This window comes from Emys orbicularis, chromosome 8 (genome assembly GCF_028017835.1).
Source record: "Emys orbicularis isolate rEmyOrb1 chromosome 8, rEmyOrb1.hap1, whole genome shotgun sequence".
NCBI classification, from domain to species: domain Eukaryota; kingdom Metazoa; phylum Chordata; order Testudines; family Emydidae; genus Emys; species Emys orbicularis.
The window spans coordinates 79,206,107-79,226,502 of NC_088690.1; the positions used below are offsets into that span (position 1 = coordinate 79,206,107).

The following is a 20,396-nucleotide window of genomic DNA, read 5'->3' on the forward strand; positions in this document are numbered from 1 at the left end:
GAACACACTGCAGCGCTTTCCCTGCTGCGGTCTCCAAGGGCTGGTTTAATTCACAGATGTAGAGCGCTGTGAGTGTAGCCATGCCCTTAGTTAAGCTGATCTTACCCCCACTGTAGACGCAGATAGATCGAAGACAGAATTCTTCCATTGACCTAGGTACTGCCTTCAGGGTGGCTTTACTACAGCAATGGAAAAAATCCTTCTGTCGCTGTAGTGTCTACACTACAAGTGCTACAACAGCATAGCCGAAGCTGTGCCACTGTGGCGCTTGCAGTGTAGACGTAGCCTATGCCTCAAGTCAGTATCACCATCATCATTTTACAGGCACATAGTAAGGACTTCTATCCATGGGAAAGTTTTCAGTTTAGCCAAAGGTGTAATTTAAAAAAACTGTTATGCTGGAATAACACCCCACACCCAACCCCTAGTGTAGACACTATTATTCCAGCTCTTTTTAGTTTGTGTCATATGGGAAGGGATTTAAACTAAAACAAAAAAACTCATATACTGGAATAGTAGGAGTTATGCCTGTAAAATGTGAGGCTGTGTCTATATTCGGGAAGGTTTAAGTCACTTGATCATTTGGGCCTTGTCTACCCTGGGATATTGTTATCCACCTCTGATTCTTATTAATTTTTGGCCTCAATGACAATTAGGCATTCAGTAAAAATGAGTTCTTTTTATCGGTTACAAATTACTCTATCAATTTAACTGAATTCCCCATTGTTCTTGTGTTGAGATGGGGAGGACACAAGCGCCAGATCTACATTCTCTGTGTCATTCGTCACTTTCATACACACTTATGCCCCCCCTCTATTCACCTTAAAAAGGAGAGGAATTATTCAAAATTTTCAATTACTGTTCATGAGAGTTTTTCCTACACCTCTAATCATTTGTCACCAGTGTCTGAACGCCCTCATATTCTGCAATATCCTTTTTGAAATGGGTTGACCAGGGTATGGTGAAAGAGGGTATGCTACTATTTATATAGCGACCTTCTGACATCATCTGTATTATTCTCCACCCTATTCCTCATGCTTCCTACCACCTTGTTTGCCAGTTTTGACCTCAGCAGCATATTGAACAGAAGTCTGTATCATTGTAGACAGCTTGATGAAAAGATCCCTTTCCTGAGTTGCCACAAATAATTTAGAACCCTGTATAGCATATGAATAGCTCAAATTTTAATACAACATGCATTACTTTGCACTTATCAACACTGAACTTCTATCTGCCATCATGTTGCCCATTCAACAGTTATAAATCCCTCTGAAGAACTTCAGTCTTCTTAGTACCTCACTGCTCACCTCCTTTCCAGATCATCAATAAATATACAGCCAGACCTACCATGGAACCTAGTGGCACTCAGCTGCAGAGTCTGGGATAATGCAGAGAGTTCAGTGTTCTCAGCTGCTCCAGGATATCTGCAGCCATTGGGGATCACATTTAACCTTTTGCTATGATGAACATTAGTCATTTATTCCTACTCTGTTTTCTCTCTCCCAGACAGTTTGATTTATGACAATACTTTTCTTCCCCAGGAGCACTTAGTTTTAGCAGCTTCTTGTAAAAGACCTTGTCAAAAGCCCTTTGAAAATCTAAAATTAGATCAACTGGTTTTCCTTTATCCACTCCTTTTATCAGAATTCTTTGAACACATCAGTAGATTAGCAAGATGCAATTTCCTTTTCCACAAACCATGCTTGTTAGACCCTATTACACCTTTCAGATGTTTAATTCTATTTTTAATCATTATTTCAACCAGTTTACCAGATGCAAGTGTAAGGGTTACTGGTTGGCAATCCTCTGGATTACCACTAGGGCCTTTTTAAAATATAGGTACAACATTTACTCTCCTCCAGTCTTCTGATATAAAAGTCATTTTTAATGAGACTGCGTATTTTGCTGAAGTTAATCATGCCTTAAAATGTTAGTTGTCATTTTATACACAACTTGTCCTTGCCTATGCTAAATTATATTAAAATGTGTGTAAGGCATTTAATAGGATGCATTTTCCTAGTGTATACAAGACATTGGAGAGTTGCTATCCATTTTCTTTTCCAGATTATGAACAAACAGGAAAATGAAGGTGAAGACGACTGAGTTAGCTGCAGAAGCCAATATTTTAAATTTCTCATGTTGACCTGGCTGACATAGGAGATTTAATTTTTGTTTTGGTTTTTTAAATATTTGATTTACTATTTTAGTTAAAAACAATTTTAACAAAAACAAACCTGCTTTAAAAAAAACTTGAATGTTTAACTAAATTCAAAAATTCATATGCTTGTTTTGTTAAAATATTATATGTTTGCTGTTGAATATGTAACGTTGTTTTAGTTAAATAAAACAATTTAAATGTCTGTCTGGTGATGTTCTCCTCCTAATACAGCATGGCAAAAAAAATCCTTCAAATATTAATCATTAACCTGTTGAATTGGAGATATTTATGAAGTCATAGGGAGGTGAACTATCAGCTTCATTTACCTTTGGTAAATGAAATAAACAATCATTCATTTTCTGATATAGCTGTAAAACTAATCTGAAAGGTTTTCAAAATAAATCACTTAAAAAATATATAGTGTGTACCTTCTAAAAATGAAACCTACATCTATCTCTGAATTGTGAAGACTATGTATTAAGGTTATAACAACCAACAAGAATACACTTTTATGTAGAAATCCATGATTAAATCAAGTCTCCCTGACTAGTGATTTAAATCAAATCCACCCTGAAAAGTAATACAGGGCTTGTCTACACAGGAAAGTTGTATCAGCTAAAGATTAAATCTGTATAACTGGCCTTGTGGACATTTATTCTGAAATAAGAATGGCTATTTTTGGTTTAGCTTGAACTCCTTGCACAGCAACCAAAGCTAGACCACACCAGAAAGTATATCCACATGGGAAGCTTCACCAGTATCAATTCACTCCTTAGCTTATATTGGTATAACTTTCCTGTGTTGACAAACCCTTAAGCGCATAAACTTTAAAGTTCAGCAGAATAAGCATTTGGGGATTTCCAAGAAAAAGGCATTGTGTTACAAGAGAAAAGAACACAAACATTCGTTGGGCCTACATTCCAGTTTCAGGTTAACACCTCAGTAAGTATTCTACCTGCCATATTCTATTTGATGTCCACTAAATTCAAAAGATATACTAACCTCAATTTAATATCCAACATTGTTATATCTTCAGTAAAACAAGCATTTTCACAGCATTTTATAGTCACTTAAGTCCTCACCCCCGGCTTATCTTAAAATCTATGGATTACTTCAGTTTCATCACAGATGGTAAGTAACATTTCCAATTAATTCCTTGCATGAGAAAGGAATTTAAGAAGGCACCACCACTGTTTGACAACAAGATCTAATTTCAATTCATATTAAAAGTCTACTTAAATATATTTCCAGTTTAAACTTTGCCATTGTTGATTCTTTTGTAAAGATCAATTTCTCAATGAGTTGCAAGAAGGGAGGCACTCAAGTAGTTGATCTATGCAAAAGACTGGCTTAAATCGGTTATCCTCCAATTAATTTTATTAGGACTATGGAACTTCTCTGAATGAAGAAACATAACTGTATGAATTTCTTGCCATTCCCCATGCCAAACAGCACCTCAAAATTCACAGGAAGAAACCAAAGTGAATATACTAATTAACTTCTTTACTTTCCGGGCCTTCAGATGCTTACAAACTTTACATTCAATATTAATATAATTTTGTTGAATATTTTAGTTATTAGTCTGAGGATAAGAGTTCTAATCCCAACTCTGCCCACCTTACATAAACATTTACTCCATTTCAGAGTCCTATTAGAATTCTTTGAAAAATAAAACTAGACAAGGTTTTTAATAGTATTTGATAGTTTGTTTTGGTCTTTAGTTTTTGTCTGTATTTTTAAGAGAAAGGGCACAAAGATTCTTCTTAAGAACATTTATGTAAAGTGTTTCATTTTCAAAAGAGGCCTTTTTTAAACAAAAAAACTTTGTTCAAAGACATAGGCAGCTCATTATTATGTATTTACATTATGCTAGCACCTAGCGATCAGCCAAATCACGGGCCTATTGTGCTAGATGTTGTACAGACACAGTAAACAGTCTCTGACACCAGAAGCTTACAGTCCAATAATAGACAACATAAAACAGGTCAGAGACACGGGGGGGGGGGGGGGGGAGAGGAGAAGAAGAGAGAGAGACAGGAGGGAGGAAGAGACTGGGAAACAGACAGGATATGCACAGTTTTTAGGCAAGACAAGGACTGGAATTACAAATCTCTACCTGCTTAGTAATTTTCAGACTGTGGTTTCCAGTACCTACTAGGACACAGGTATGTTTTGAGGAATGACTTGGAGGAAAATATGGTGATTTTACAAGTTTAGACAGGAAGTTTTACTACCCCTCATGCATGAAGATGGGATAATTCTTGTGGTATTAACGCTAGCATCATTGGTTGATTAAAGATGAGCAAAACTGAGAAGGACTTTCAGGGTAAGTTTGTACACCTCTACCTCGATAGAACGCTGTCCTCGGGAGCCAAAAAAATCTTCCCGCGTTATAGGTGAAACCGCGTTATAACGAACTTGCTTTGATCCACCGGAGTGCGCAGCCCCGCCCCCCAGAGCCCTGCTTTACCGCGTTATATCCGAATTCGTGTTATATCGGGTCACGTTATATCGGGGTAGAGGTGTCTATGGTGTGACTGGAGATGGGGAAGCCAATTAAAAGACTGAAGGGTGGAGTGAGGAGGGGAGAAGGACAATCAAGCCTTTGCTCTTTATCTTGATAGGTCCATCAATGGCTATTAGCCAGGATGGGCAAGGATGGTATCCCTAGCCTGTTTGCCAGAATCTGGGAATGGGCGACAGGGGATGGATCACTTTATGATTACCTATTCTGTTCATTCCCTGTGGGGCACCTGGCATTGGCTACTGTCCGAAGACAGGATACTGGACTAGATGGACCTTTGGTCTGATCCAGTATGGCCACTTTTATGTTCTTATCTTTGCACCCACATTTTGAATGGGCTTGAGGGGAGCCAGGCCGCAAGCATCAAGGCCAGATACAAGACTAGTGCAGTAGTCAAGTGATAGACAAGGATTTCGGTAGCATGTGACCAGTGGGAGAAACTGACCAGTGCTACTGACCAGAAATAGAAGTGTTCAGAAGGATCACCAGGTAGCTGTACAGATATTGTATAAGTAACTTTGGAAGAGAAATACATCTTGTATCAGGTTCTCTACACCCACCCAGAACTTGTGTAATTTTACTATAGTATATCACTAGAGTTCTCATGTGTTTTACTGCTTTTGCAAGTCAGAGGTAGACTACACAACAAGACAGCCTTAAAATAAAGCTATTCATGCCTGAAGTGAAAACCAACCCAGTGACGTAGCCATTCTTCTTTATAAAATAAAGTGAGTTTCAGGCTCTTCTTATGTACCACTTTCTCTCGTTTCTTACAGTGAACACAGTACAGAAATGTGTGTGTGTATATATATGTTCCATTCTATATGCATCCGAAGAAGTGGGCTGTAGCCCACGAAAGCTTATGCTCTAATAAATTTGTTAGTCTCTAAGGTGCCACAAGTACTCCTGTTCTTTTTACAATACAGAAACACCACCTCACAGTTACAAGACAGCACAGCAATGTGTCGATTTTGGCATGAGGCCTACATGACGATTAAGCTACTGCATTAATGGAAGTACTGTACTTGTCTGGCAGACTACAGGCCTAACATTACTCATTCCAGCCACACATCTTCAACTACAGAAGTAAATCCACTAGACAGAGTCCTCCACAGATAACGAAAGAGAATGCCAACACATTCCCCTTACAACTGCTGCCCTTGAGAGCTAAGCATATAGGGCTAAGTTCAGTCCTCTTATTAACTGTCACAACTTCCATCGGTGGGAGTACGGACCAAATACATGATGTAAGTGGTGTGTAAGCTGTGGTGTAAGTGGATGCAGAGTACTAGGCCACCTGCCACCCCACTAAAAAGTTGGGGATTACTTGTGTACTAACAGACTATTTTTTGTACATTGAGAGTTTCAAGAAACAATGTCAGCTTACAAAACAAGTCAAAGTTATACTTGTCTGAAAACTTTTCCCTACTAATGTTACTGTAATATCTAAAAGTCACTATAATTGAAAGATTAAGGAAAATTATTTTTCTATTTTGTCATCTTGTGCTTTGACAGCCCTTCACAATAGTCAGCTTCCTCCTGTTTGTGCAGGTCTTTCATGCTCCAACAGGGGAGTTGGACATAGTGAGTAGGGACGTGTTGGTAAAACAAAGAGAAGGTGGGTGGGGTGAATCTCTTTTTTGGCCCCACTACTGTTGGTGGCAGAGACAAGAGCTGTGTGTGCTCGAAAGCGTGTCTCTTTCGCCAATAGGAAAGGGCCAATAGGAAATATTTCCCCCACCCAACTCGCCCCGCTCACATCTAGGGCTATTGCGGCTACAACTTACTAAAACAAAGCCAGCAGCTAGAGTTTGGGGGCAGCGCTAACGCCCGAGACTCCCGGGAGAAGGGGGCTGGGCGCACCCCCGGGCTCTACGGCTGAGGCGACGGGCTGCACCGGCGTGGGGCGGGGAGCTGCTTCCCTCGCCGGGGGCCCGACCCTCCCAACAGTGGGAGGCGGCCCCAGTAAGCTGTGCGGGCCGCTTCGGGCCGGGCCAGGCCGGCTGCGGCGCCGGGCCCCGCCCCACGCGGTGCTGGGGCAGCGCGGCTCCCGCGGGGCGAGGGGCCCTGCTCAGAGCACGGCGGCCCGGCCGGGGGCCGCTGCACCATGAGGCGCCCTGGGGCCTACCGGGACTGGGGGCTGCCCGGGCCCACTGGCGGGGGGAGGGGTGACCCGGGGGTGGGGCCGTGGGCCAGGCCCCGTTAGCGGCGGGAGGAAAAGTTTCCAACTCGGCGGGATGGAAGGGGCCCCGGGCCGCGAAGTTACCTGCGGGTCCCGGACGGGAAGAAGGCACCGGTGGATCCTGAGGCCGGAGCCGCCTCAGCTGCTTTGTCTCTGCGCCGCGCCCGTCCCGACTGGAGAGGAGGAAATGGGCTCTTCCGGGCACCTCCCCCCACGGCCTAGCCGGCTCTTCCGGGCACCTCCCCCTACGGCCTAGCCGGCTCTTCCCGGGACCGCCCGCCCTGCGCAGGTGAGAGGCTAGGAGCTCTGCCCGCGTAGTGGCGGGCGGAGCGGCCGCTGCGAGAACAGCCGGGGGGGCAGTGAGAGTGAGTCAGAGTTTCAGGTGAGAGGAAGGTGCCTGGGCCGCTGGCAGCAGGGGAGAGCCCCGCCTGGGAGGCAGTGAGCGGGGTGAGATTGGGTCGGGGTGCGTGTGTCACTGTCAGGCGGGAAGATTGGGGGAGGGGTAGAGAGCTGGGGTGGGGTCTCAGAGGGGGAGGTGAGTTTGGGGGGGCAGAGCACCAGGGGAGTGAGGTGAGGCCTGGCGTGTCAGGTGGGGAGTTGGGGGGCAGTGGGCCAGGGACTGTGGTGAGACCTGGAGGGGGCAGAGGGCTAAGGGGGTGGGGTGAGGGAGGCCTGCGGAGTGGAGTGCGGCAGAGGGCCCAGGCTGAGGGATGGGAGTACAGGGGATGTTGGGTGGGGTGAGACCTGGGTGGTCAGAGGGCCTTGCCCCAGAGCACAGGGGTGTGGAGCTGCTAACAGGGTCTTCCCTAGGGGAATGGGATGCATCATGGTGCCTGGCTGCAGAGGGATAGGGCAAAGGAGGTAGAATGAGGCCTGCCCCATGAATCTGTGTTCAGGTCTGGATCTCAACTCCCAGGGCAATCAAGCTAGGCATTGGATCTGGTTCAGCCTTTCACAGGCTGATACTCAATCATGAAGTTTGGATCTAATCTGGGTTCAGATTTCAACCTTTCGTTCACTGAAGGAGTTTGAGTCTGGAGTTTGGCCCATTCTAATGTGAGGCACCAGAGGAAAAATTCAAATCAGGATCCAGGTCCAGATTCCAACCCGCCTCCTAAAGTTTGGAGTGTTTGGTTCAGGCCCAAGACCCACCATCCCACTACTACAATGATGAGCATTGCTTAGAATTAGATAGATAAACCTATACATAACACTTGCACTCCTCAAACACCTCCTCTGACCCAGGATCACTGGAGATTATTCAAACCCAACTGCATTCCACTATTGAATGAGTTGGTCATACTCTCTTTCACTCTGCATCTTCATATGGGCAAAGAAAACTCAAGGGCTTCATTTCACTTTCTCAGCAAAGGCATGTACAGTAGTGTGATTTGTTTTGAATGGATTCACCTAAACCTCTGTTCCTGTTTTGGTTGCTGTGGTTTCACAGCACACTTCCTGGAGTTTCACATTTAAATAAAGCTAAACTCAGTCAAAATCAGTCTTACTGTAACTGCTTTCATATGAGCACTGGGCATTTCTCATGTCTGATCTGGGTTTGAGGTTTTTGGTTCAGGCCCATCTCTACTTTTGAGTGAACCTGAACCCAGTTTCCAGAAAACCTGGGTCAATTTAAAATTTCACATCAAATACATGGGAAACTTGCCCTTTTGCCTAGTGCTGATACAAAAGCAGGTACAGTAAGACTGGTTTTGACTGAGTTTATCTTTATTTAAATGTAAAATCCAAGGGAGATGGGGTGCAAAACCACAGGAACCAAAACCAGAAAAGAGGTTTAGGTGAATTTTGCAGATGTATAATGGCTTTGGAATGGTTCAGACCAAGTGTTCAAAATCCACACTGGGACTTTTGGATTTGGGCATTTCTCCACTTACATGGTTTCTGAACCTTAGTGAATCATTTGACAAACATAGGCAGAGCTTTGAACTTGTCTTGAAGCCTGATACCAGGCATGATTAATGTATTTCAAATTCCATAATAAAAGTTTGGTGTGTCTTTAGTTCTTACGGTTTAGAACAAAGTGGAAAGTAGTGAGTGGTGGTTTTATATATATATATATATATATATATACACACATATATACACACACACACACACACACATTTTTTAAAATCTTTTCACTGAAATTTAAAAAATAAATGTCACAAACTCTTCTATTTCTCTCAGGTTTTGTTAATTGCTTTTTTCCCTTTATAAAATCTAAATGTTATATGTTAATATTTTTGACAGTGTTGCTTTTACAAAAAGTTCCTGTTTTCATGCAAGTATCTTAAATACAGAAAATACTGGAAATCTGTGTCATAAAAGGGCTGTCAAGCTGTGATAATGCAAACAAGGAAGATTTCAGAAAATGATGCATACCATTTTAAATGTTTAATTGAATCATATAGAGCAGGAGCCTTCATCAGAAGAAAACAGACTTTTTTAAGAACTGACTTAATCTAATTGAGGTAGGGTTGGCAGGTTTGCGTATGAGAAGAGTTGTCTTTAAATAGCTTTTTTTCCCAACGTTTTTCACAAAGTACCAGTACTGTGTGGGAAATTGACCCTTTCTATGCCATATTCAATGATTTTTGGATTGCTTTTTGTAGCGCACCTTGAGATGACTTTTGATATGAACATTTCTATAGAAATTATGATTGCATTGTAATAGTGACTGAATTAAATTAATTTTTCATATCTCAATCATGTCAATGATAGAGTCATCTGAATCTACTTGCTATTTCTATTGTCTGGCTGATGTCAATCAAAACAACAGAGACAGTTGTCAAAGAGAGTATAGCTGTGCCCTGTGTGATTTAGCAGGGGGACATAAAGCATTTCTCATCCAGATGCCCATGGGAGCCATGCTATGGGGCCAGGAAGCATCACAGGGGAGGCACCTATCCATGCTCTGCAAGGATGAAGGTAGGTTTCCCCTTAGATCATGGACCACCCCCCACCCCCCGGATATTAATAAGTCCCTGGCCCTAGAAGAGATAATGCACCGGGCAGAGTTTTCAGATTTTCTCCCCTCTCATGGGTTTAACCAAGAGAGGGGAGCATTTAGTCCCAGGACAGAGAAAGGAGCATAGGCCATCATTCCAGAGTCCTCAATGAAAATAGACCCCATGCACCAAGGGACCAATCCTGTTGCTATTTAAGTCAATTTGAGTTTTTCCATTGAAGTCAATGGGAAGACGATCAGGTCCTAATTCCATGACTGTAACCTTGCCTGAGAGACAAATTATTAAGATAGAATGAACTGTTCATTGTCAGTCATCTTAACAAACAGGCTCTTTAACAGACAGATTTTTAAGGGCTTTGGGTATTCAGTTTGCATCAAACCATTAATATTTTCAGTGTCACTGGCAGCAGAGAATCCAATCACTTATTTTTGATCTGTAACATATTCTCAATAAAATTTAGTCTATACTTCAATTGCTTGCTCTCTTTCATTAATTCTTTTAATATTATGTCTTGGCCTCCTGCGGTGGCTTCTGCATTCAGCACTTATCTCACATGCTTTTTGAGACAAAATGCTGGATAGAAATCAGCACAACATTGCAGGCAACAATCCCTTTTAGCTAACTAAGGGATAGAAGATTAAGTGGCAGTTCTGTTGGTTCATGTATCTCAAGTTTAAAGATACAGCAATCAAAGCAAAAGATATAAAAATAGTCACCTCAGGGACTAGACTGGAGTTTGTCTCCTGATTAATAGCTCTCCCTGGATTACGATAACAGGGAACTCTATCAATCTGAATAAAACAGAGGGTGTTGCTCAAACAAAAGACCCATAACAACAGCAGAAACTCCCAGAAGAGAAATCATCATTAAGAGAGAAACAACACTAGCAACTTGAAACCAGTCAAGGTTTAAAAAAAAAAAAAAAAGTATTTCAAAGTTGTCTGAGATGGTACATTTGCTCCTGAGTTCCCACTGCTAAGACGTGTGGTTTTGTAATCACATTTTCCTTTTCCCCCCTCTCTTCTTTTTGCTATATGAAAAACACCCAGACACAAGGGAAACTGATTATTACATAATGGAAGTGAAGTTAATAACACAAGAATGGCCATACTGGGTCAGACCAAGGGCTTGTCTACACTACAAAATTAGGTCGGATTTATAGAAGCCGGTTTTATAGAAACCGGTTTTATGCAGCCGACTGTGTGTGTCCCCACATAAAATGCTCTAAGTGCATGAAGTCGGCGGACCGCGTCCACAGTACCGAGGCTAGCGTCGACTTCCGGCGCATTGCACTATGGGTGCCTATGGGTACCTATCCCACAGTTCCCGGAGTCTCCGGCGCCCATTGGAATTATGGGTTGAGATCGCAATGCCCGAATGATGCAAAGCAGTGCCGCGGGGGGTTCTGGGTACATTGCGTCACGCCCCTCCCCCGCCGTCACAGCAACGGCAGACAATAGATTCGCGCCTTTTTACCTGGGTTACCTGTGCAGACAACATACCACGCCAAGCATGGAGCCCGCTCAGCTCAGCTCACCGTCACCATATGTCTTCCGGGTGCCGGCAAACGTGGGACTGCATTGCTAAACAGCAGCAGCAGCTTACTGCCTTTTGGCGGTAGACGGTGCAGCATGAGTAGTAGCCTTCATCGGCGCTCGGGATGCTGGTAGCTGTGGGGCTGGCAGCCGTAGGGCTGCATTGCACCAGCCCCTTGCCTTTTGGCAGTAGATGGTTTATTACGACTGGTAACCGTCCTGTCAGTATTGTCTGCTGAGCATCCAGAAGAGGCCGAGGGCGATCTGGGTGCTCAGCAGATCTGCAAGAAGAGCTTTCCTCAGGTCTGAAAGCAAGTAAATTTACAGGTTGCCTGAAATGCTCATAGATGTCCTCGTTGGACAATGATGGTTACCAGTCGTAGTATACTATTTGCTGCCAAGTATTGTCTGCTAAGCACCCAGAAAAGGCCGAGGGCGATCTGGGTGCTGGCAGACAATACTTGCCTTTAACCGTCCTCGTTGGACAATGATGGTTACCAGTCGTAGTATACTATTTGCTGCCAAGTATTTGCTGCCAAGCACCCAGAAAATGCCGAGGGCTATCAGTCATGCTGCACTGTCGTCTTAAGATGTAAAAAATAGATTTGTTCTGTATTCATTTCCTTCCCCCCTCCCTCCGTCAAATCAACGGCCCGCTAAACCCAGGCTTAGGAGTTCAATCTCTGAGGGGGGGGGGCATTCTGTGTGACAGTTGTTTGTATTTCTCCCTGATGCACAGCCACCTTTCTTGATTTTAATTCCCTGTACCTGTACGCCATGTCGTCAGTCGCCCGCCCCTCCCTCCCTCCCTCCCTTCTTCCCCTGGTCTTTAGATACTAGTTTCGCGCCTTTTTTCAGACCAGACGCCATAGCTAGCACTGGGATCATGGAGCCCGCTCAGATCACCGCGGCAATTATGAGCACTATGAACACCACGCGCATTGTCCTGGAGTATATGCAGAGCCTGGACATGCCAAAGCAAAACCAGGAGGACCAGCTGAGGAGGAGGAGGCGATTGCAGCGCGGCGACGATAGTGATGAGGAAATTGACATGGACCTCTCACAAGGCACAGGCCCCAGCAATGTGGAAATCATGGTGTTACTGGGGCAGGTTCATGCCATGGAACGCCGATTCTGGGCCCGGGAAACAAGCACAGACTGGTGGGACCGCATCGTGTTGCAGGTCTGGGACGATTCCCAGTGGCTGCGAAACTTTCGCATGCGAAAGGGCACTTTCATGGAACTTTGTGACTTGCTTTCCCCTGCCCTGAAGCGCCAGAATACCAGGATGAGAGCAGCCCTCACAGTTGAGAAGCGAGTGGCGATAGCCCTGTGGAAGCTTGCAACGCCAGACAGCTACCGGTCAGTCGGGAATCAATTTGGAGTGGGCAAATCTACTGTGGGGGCTGCTGTGATCCAAGTTGCCAGGGCAATGAGAGACCTGGTGATATCAAGGGTAGTGACTCTGGGAAACGTGCAGGACATAGTGGATGGCTTTGCTGCAATGGGATTCCCAAACTGTGGTGGGGCGATAGACGGAACCCATATCCCTATCTTGGCACCGGCGCACCAAGCCACCGAGTACATAAACCGCAAGGGGTACTTTTCAATGCTGCTGCAAGCCCTGGTGGATCACAAGGGACGTTTCACCGACATCAACGTGGGCTGGCCGGGAAGGGTACATGATGCTCGCGTCTTCAGGCACTCTCTTCTGTTTCGAAAGCTGCAGGAAGGGACTTTCTTCCCGGACCAGAAAATAACCATTGGGGATGTTGAAATGCCTATCGTGATCCTTGGGGACCCAGCCTACCCCTTAATGCCATGGCTCATGAAGCCATACACAGGCAGCCTGGACAGGAGTCAGGACCTGTTCAACTACAGGCTGAGCAAGTGCCGAATGGTGGTGGAATGTGCATTTGGGCGTTTAAAAGCGCGCTGGCGCAGCTTACTGACTCGCTGTGACCTCAGCGAAAAGAATATCCCCATTGTTATTGCTACTTGCTGTGCGCTCCACAATATCTGTGAGAGTAAGGGGGAGACATTTATGGCGGGGTGGGAGGTAGAGGCAAATCGCCTGGCCGCTGATTACGCGCAGCCAGACACCAGGTCGGTTAGAGCAGCACAGCAGGGCGCGGTGCGCATCAGAGAGGCTTTGAAAACTAGTTTTGTGACTGGGCAGGATATGGTGTGAAACTTCTGTTTGTTTCTCCTTGATGAAATCGCAGCCCCCCCACGCACCCGGTTAACTCTACTACCCTGTAAACCAAGCACCCCAACCTCCCCTACCCTCCCCTCTTCAAGCACCACTTGCAGAGGCAATAAAGTCATTGTTACTTCACATTCATGCATTCTTTATTAATTGAGCACACAACTAGGGGGATAATTGCAAAGGTAGCCCGGGATGGGTGCGGGAGGAGGGAAGCAGCACACAACTAGGGGGATAATTGCAAAGGTAGCCCGGGATGGGTGGGGGAGGAGGGAAGCAGCACACAACTAGGGGGATAATTGCAAAGGTAGCCCGTGATTGGTCGGGGAGGAGGGAAGGAAAACGACACACTGCACTTTAAAACTTTAAAACTTATTGCTGTGGAAATCATCTAGGGTGGAGTGATTGGGTGGCCGGAGGCCCCCCCACCGTGTTCTTGGGCGTCTGGGTGAGGAGGCAATGGGACTTGGGGAGGAGGGCTGGTGGTTACAGAGGGGCTGTAGCGGCGGTCTCTGCTCCTGCTGTTGGTTACAGAGGGGCTGTAGCGGCGGTCTCTGCTCCTGCTGTTGGTTACAGAGAGGCTGTAGCGGCGGTCTCTGCTCCTGCTGTTGGTTACAGAGGGGCTGTAGCGGCGGTCTCTGCTCCTGCTGCCTTTCCTGCAGCTCAACCATACGCAGGAGCATATCACTTTGATGCTCCAGCAGCCGGAGCATCGACTCTTGCTTTATGAGTACAAGTTGACGCCACTTCTGCTCTTCAGCCCGCGTTTCAGCACGCAACCTCTGCTCTTCAGCCCGCGACTTCTCCTCTTCAGCCCGCCACCTCTCCTCTCGCTCATATTGGGCTTTTTTAAAATCAGTCATTGACTGCCTCCACGCATTCTGCTGTGCTCTGTCAGCGTGGGAGGCAGTCTGTAGTTCAGTGAACATTTCGTCACGCGTCCTTCGCTTCCTTCTTCGAATATTCACTAGCCTCTGTGAAGGTGAAACATTTGCAGCTGGTGGAGGAGAAGGGAGAGTTGTTTAAAAAAGATACATTTTTGAGAACAATGGGTACACTCTTTCACTTTAGATTTTGCCGTGCATCACACAGCACATGTGCTTTCGTTACAAGGTCGCATTTTTCCTCTTATATTGAGGGCCTGCCTGTTTGGTGTGAGAGATCACTCACGCAGTTCCAGGCCACAGATTTCAGCTTGCAGGCAGCCATGGTAAGACACAGTCTTTTGGCTTTTTTAACCTTGTTAACAAGTGGGGATGGTTTAAAACAGTACTGCTCTCATTAACCATACCAAGCACCCGCTGGGTTGGCCATTTAAAATGGGTTTGCAATGTAAAAGGAGGGGCTGCGGTTTCAGGTTTAACATGCAGCACAAACCCAACTAACTCCCCTCCCCCACACACCCAATTCTCTGGGATGGTCACTTCACCCCTCCCCCCCACCGCGTGGTTAACAGCGGGGAATATTTCTGTTCAGCAGAGCAGGAAGGGGCACCTCTGAATGTCCCCTTAATAAAATCGCCCCATTTCAACCAGGTGACCGTGAATGATATCACTCTCCTGAGGATAACAAAGAGCGATAAGGAATGGATGTTGTCTGCATGCCAGCAAACACCGGGACCATACGCTGCCATGCTTTGTTATGCAATGATTCCAGACTACGTGCTACTGGCCTGGCGTGGTAAAGTGTCCTACCATGGCGGACGGGATAAGGCAGCCCTCCCCAGAAACCTTTTGCAAAGGCTTTGGGAGTACATGAAGGAGAGCTTTCTGGAGATGTCCCTGGAGGATTTCCGCTCCATCCCCATACACGTTAACAGACTTTTCCAGTAGCTGTACTGGCCGCGATTGCCAGGGCAAATTAATCATTAATCATTAAACACGCTTGTTTTTAAACCATGTGTAATATTTACAAAGGTACACTCACCACAGGGTCTTGGGTGCCCACAGGGTCTTGGGTGAGTTCGGGGGGGCGCCTCAGGGTGGAGGGAGCTGCCGCAGGGCTGGGGGGGGCGCAAGGTGGAAGTTTTGCCTAGGGCGCGAAACTTTCTTGCACCGGCCCTGCCCGTCAAAGAACTCTAATAGATTAATTAGTAAGACATGATTTCCCTTCACAGAAACCATGTTGACTTTTGCCCAACAATTTATGTTCTTCTAAGTGTCTGACAATTTTATTCTTTACTATTGTTTCAATTAATTTGCCCGTTACTGACGTTAGACTTACCAGTCTGTAATTGCTGGGATCACCTCTAGAGCCCTTTTTAAATATTGGCATTACATTAGCTATCTTCCAGTCATTGGGTACAGAAGCTGATTTAAAGGACAGGTTACAAACCCTAGTTAATAGTTCCACAGTTTCACATTTGAGTTCTTTCAGAACTCTTGGGTGAATGCCATCTGGTCCCGGTGACTTGTTACTGTTAAGTTTATCAATTAATTCCAAAATCTCCTCTAATGACACTTCAATCTGTGACAATTCCTCAGATTTGTCACCTACAAAGGACGGCCCATACAAAGAGTGAGGTCAAAAGCATAAACAAATACCAATATTTTCATTCTCCAGCCTCTTTCAGGTACAGTAATTGTAGGTGTTTTAACAATAAGTAAAACATTTCTAGACCAAAGTTTATTTTTAACTTATATTACAGTAGAATCCCAAATGGGCTGGGCATTTGACTGACATCTTTACCCTGAAGAATTTACAGTTAAAAAAAAAAAAAAAAGAGAGAGAGACCATATAGTAGGAAACAGGTACAACATACAGTTAAAGAGGTCGGGTGCATGGTAAGCGCCCATTAGTTGAACATTTGATCTTTTATTTATAGTATAAATGTTTTCATTTTGTTGTTTGGTGAAGGAGCTCAGTGTTGAAGTACAGGAGAGGAAAGGTTGGGTTGAAAGAGGGGGATGGGAAAAGGAAGAAGGAATTAGATGGAAGGAAGTAGAAAGGAGAGATAGGAGGAAAGAGAGGGAGAGGACTGTAGTGGGTAACATGGAGAGTGGGGCTGGGCAGTTGCTGAGTTGTAGCAGTGGGGGAGAGGTGGGATGGAGATCAGTTAATGGCAAGAGCATCCTCAGGGTTTCTCTAGTACCCTGGGCTGCAACAGCTGAAGTGGGACAATAAATTCAGCCAAGGAGTTGCATCACATAGAGGGATCCCTGCCACCCCTCTCCCTTTTCTGTCCAAGTTCCCTTTTCCCTACTATACCAGCAGCAGGGGTGGTGAATAGGGTAAGAATCTCTGGGTTGGTTGTGTACTGCTAGGAGAGGGATTACACTAGAATGGGGTGATCCTCCAAAGGCAGCTTAGATGGCTTCTAGGCCTGCTGATGCCCTCACTGTGGTATAGAGTGGCCACAGCTGAGATTCTGGTCCATGCTGTGTGAGCTCACAGTATCTGTGGAACCAGTGTCTGAGCGCCTCACAAGCATCAATGAATTTATCTTCACAACATCCCTGTGAGGTAGAGAAGTATGAACATTCCCATTTTGCAGAGGGGGAATGGACATACACCTCTACCTCGATATAACACGACCCGATATAACACGAATTCGGATATAACGCGGTAACGCAGTGCTCTGGGCGGGCGGGGCTGCGCACTCCGGTGGATCAAAGCAAGTTCAATATAACGCAGTTTCACCTATAACGCAGTAAGATTTTTTGGCTCCCGAGGACAGCGTTATATCGAGGTAGAGGTGTACATACAGATGTAATTTTGCCCATGATCACAAAGGGAGGGAGTCTGTGACAGAACCAGGAAGAGAACACCGAGTCCCTGAATCTTAGTCCACTGCCTCAATCACAAGAACATTCTTCCTCTTGCTGATACTTGCTGATACAAAAACGCATTGTTAGCCACCACCCCATAACTCTTTCCCCCCACCCCCAAGAAAGGTAGACTACTAGAAATAAGCCATAGTGCAAGTTCAAGGAAACAGCTGGATACTGACCCAAACAGACTGCATCCTCCTCAGCTGCTGAATATTCACAGGGGGAAAAAATAGTACACAAATGCCCAGATGTGATCTATAATGCTAATTCAACAGCAAGAACAGGAGCTAATAGCATCCACCTCAGCTTCCTACAGCATATTCGTCCTGAAGGAAACAGGTGAAAACCAAACAAGGACAAATTATCCTGCCATTCCAAAGGGCACAGGGGTGAGCCTTAGTGCTGCTTTACCAACTACTGAAGAGTGTAGCTGGAGCAGTTAGCATTCACCTCAGGTTCACACAGCTTTAGTATAATGAATCATCATAGCCACAGAGAAGGGAACATTTTAAAAAAAGACATGAGGCAATGCATAGCGAAAGCCTAAGAATACTACTATATGAGTTGTTTGCCTCCACACAGTGCATCTACTCTGCCTTCTAATTAATCATTTTCCCCCCATTTCTATGGCACCTATCTGGAAGGATCCCAAAGAGCTTCATGGCCTAAGGGCATGCAGCACCGTTGAAGTGAAGCCACCAAAGGTGTGGACACAGTAGCCAACTGTGGAGAAGAGGAAATTTTGGCCAAGAACACTGAGAAAATCTCTAACTTTTACATCAAGTACCATAGGAACTTGGGATATTTAATGTCCAGACAGAGCAGACAGGATGGTTTTGGTTTTCCAGGTGTCATCTAAAGAACAAACTTCATGGCACTGGGTTATTTGTCTACTTCAGGATGAGTCAATACAACACTGCTAGGATGTGAACCTGACATATCAGGGAATGTAAGAATCCCAAACCAATGCCATACAATTGATTCATCACCTCATAAAAGCTCGTTTCCTTCCTAAAAGGATGACCCATGTACAAATACAGGTTGCTAGGAGACAGAAATCAGTGGAAGAAATAGCATCCACCTTGAATACATATAATTTATGTCCTTCCATTTAAAGTGCACAACTCCAAGTTTGTTTACACTCCATAGCATGTTCCATGGAACTCTGTCAATAGAGTTGCATGGGAGCTAAGCAAGGGTAGAAGCTAGCCCCAAGCATTCAATGAAGCAATGGGTAACAATACATGGAAACTGACATTCTTTCCCAAGGTGCCACATGGAAGTGATTTGCCAGGTGATCCCACAAGAGAGTTAGGACAACTGCTGAGTCAGCCTGAATCCCTTCACTCCTACATTAAAAGATTAAATCCCTAAACCAGTCAAATTGCTCTGTTCTTCTGCCTTTTGATCATCTGAAATGTCGGGGGAGGCAGGTTTGCAAATGAGTTTGGTCCGGTCCACTGTTATACTGAGGGGAACTGAAATGCAGCTGCAGATTGAGTCTCTCATTAAGCACTTCACTGGAAATGCTCAAAACACTTGGATGCAAAAAGGCTTCAGAGGAATGTCAAGATTCTCTAGTGCAAATCCAGCCTCTTTTCCTCTGCCACCTGATAGAAGAGATACATGGGCTTTACCATTGCTAGTCGTAAACTTTCATTTCTTCCCTAGGAGAAATTTCAAGCAAATCACAGACTAGTGCATTCTCTTTATGTCTCTTACTGCTTTCTCCCTCTCAGTTCTATTGAATTCAATTCTAAACTCCTCTTTTCTAACACTCCTTGTTACTGCATTACACACTGAAGAATATTAATGACATGCCTCTGTAATGCATACATATAGTTGCCTCTTGTTCACTGTGAGACAGATCTTTAGTTTAGTGTTCAGGCTAAGTAGCTCAGTTGGGTGCTGGGAAATGCACCGAGGGAAGGAGTCCTTCCCACCCAGGTTTCAGAATAGCTGTAAAGCCCTAACGTGTTCCTTCCATTGAGGAAAGTCAGGAGGATACACATAGCAGATCTTCTCTCCCCACTACATCCCCAACTGCTCCACAAATGCGGACTCATAGGGAGCCTGTAAAGAGCTGGATGAGTGCACCTGCCCCCCACACCCACCTAATCTCACCTTTCCTTGCACTTCCTTCAGGAGCTCTGTATAGCTCAAAAGCTTGTCTCTCTCTCCACAGAATGTAGTCCAATAAAAGATATTACCTCACCCACCTTGTCTCTATAATTATTCTTATTTAACCAAGAGGGAAACTGAGGCGGAGAGGTTCAATGACATGCCCCAAGCCACACAGCAAATCAGTTAGAGCCAGGACTAGAATTCAGATATTCTTGAGTCCCAGCTCTGAGCTCATTCCACTACCGGAAGGTGCCTGGAACTATGGACAAAAGCAATTGGCCTCCCGCTTCATCAAAGCTAGAACCCTGGGCTCATGCAGCAATTTAAGAGTCAAAACTTCATCTAAAAGGAGGAACAACCCTGTTGCCAAGGTGAAAAGAATTGCTACCAAAATGTGATCAGAGAGAGAATTATCAACATAAGTACACTCTGGAGCTCTTGCTCTCAGACAAGAGAATTATCAACAAGAAATCTATCCTATAAGGTAGCTGCTACTGATGGGGAAGTAAAAGGAATGCGGTTGTTCTTATCAGACAGACCTAAGTTGCTCCCAATAGCTGTCAGGTTCAAATATCTTGCTGATAATTTGTCTTAGAACTCTTTCTCATTTAATTTGATTCATCGTTGTATAGTGGAAGATCTATTCAACACAGAATCTAAAGAAAATTCTTGTTGCCCTCCTGCTGTATTGTTTGTGATCTCTCATTTTCTCGTTGGAAACAATATTAAAGGGACACCATCAAATTGATAAAAATAATAATTAAACAAAAAAAATTGCACTGTCTGAAAATATTGTACCTACTATTGTTCCATGTATCACCTCCAATTACTAGGAGTGAAAGCAATTAAATAACATTTTCTCCCTGTGTTTTTTTTTTTTTTTTTAAGTTTGTCTATCTTGTGCATTTGGCAGTACTTTGAGTAAGGT

The 20,396-nt window shown here is 44.8% G+C and overlaps 1 protein-coding gene across 1 annotated transcript in view; it reads right to left on the reverse strand.

The window, feature by feature from the left end:
- Positions 1-7,038, reverse strand: part of CTNNA1 (catenin alpha 1) — a 216,326-nt gene extending 209,288 nt beyond the window's left edge. The window contains exon 1 of the mRNA XM_065410042.1: positions 6,949-7,038. The gene's annotated coding sequence lies outside the window, so the exon portion shown is untranslated. The remainder of the gene's footprint in view (positions 1-6,948) is intronic.
- Between the last annotated feature and the right edge of the window lie 13,358 nt (positions 7,039-20,396).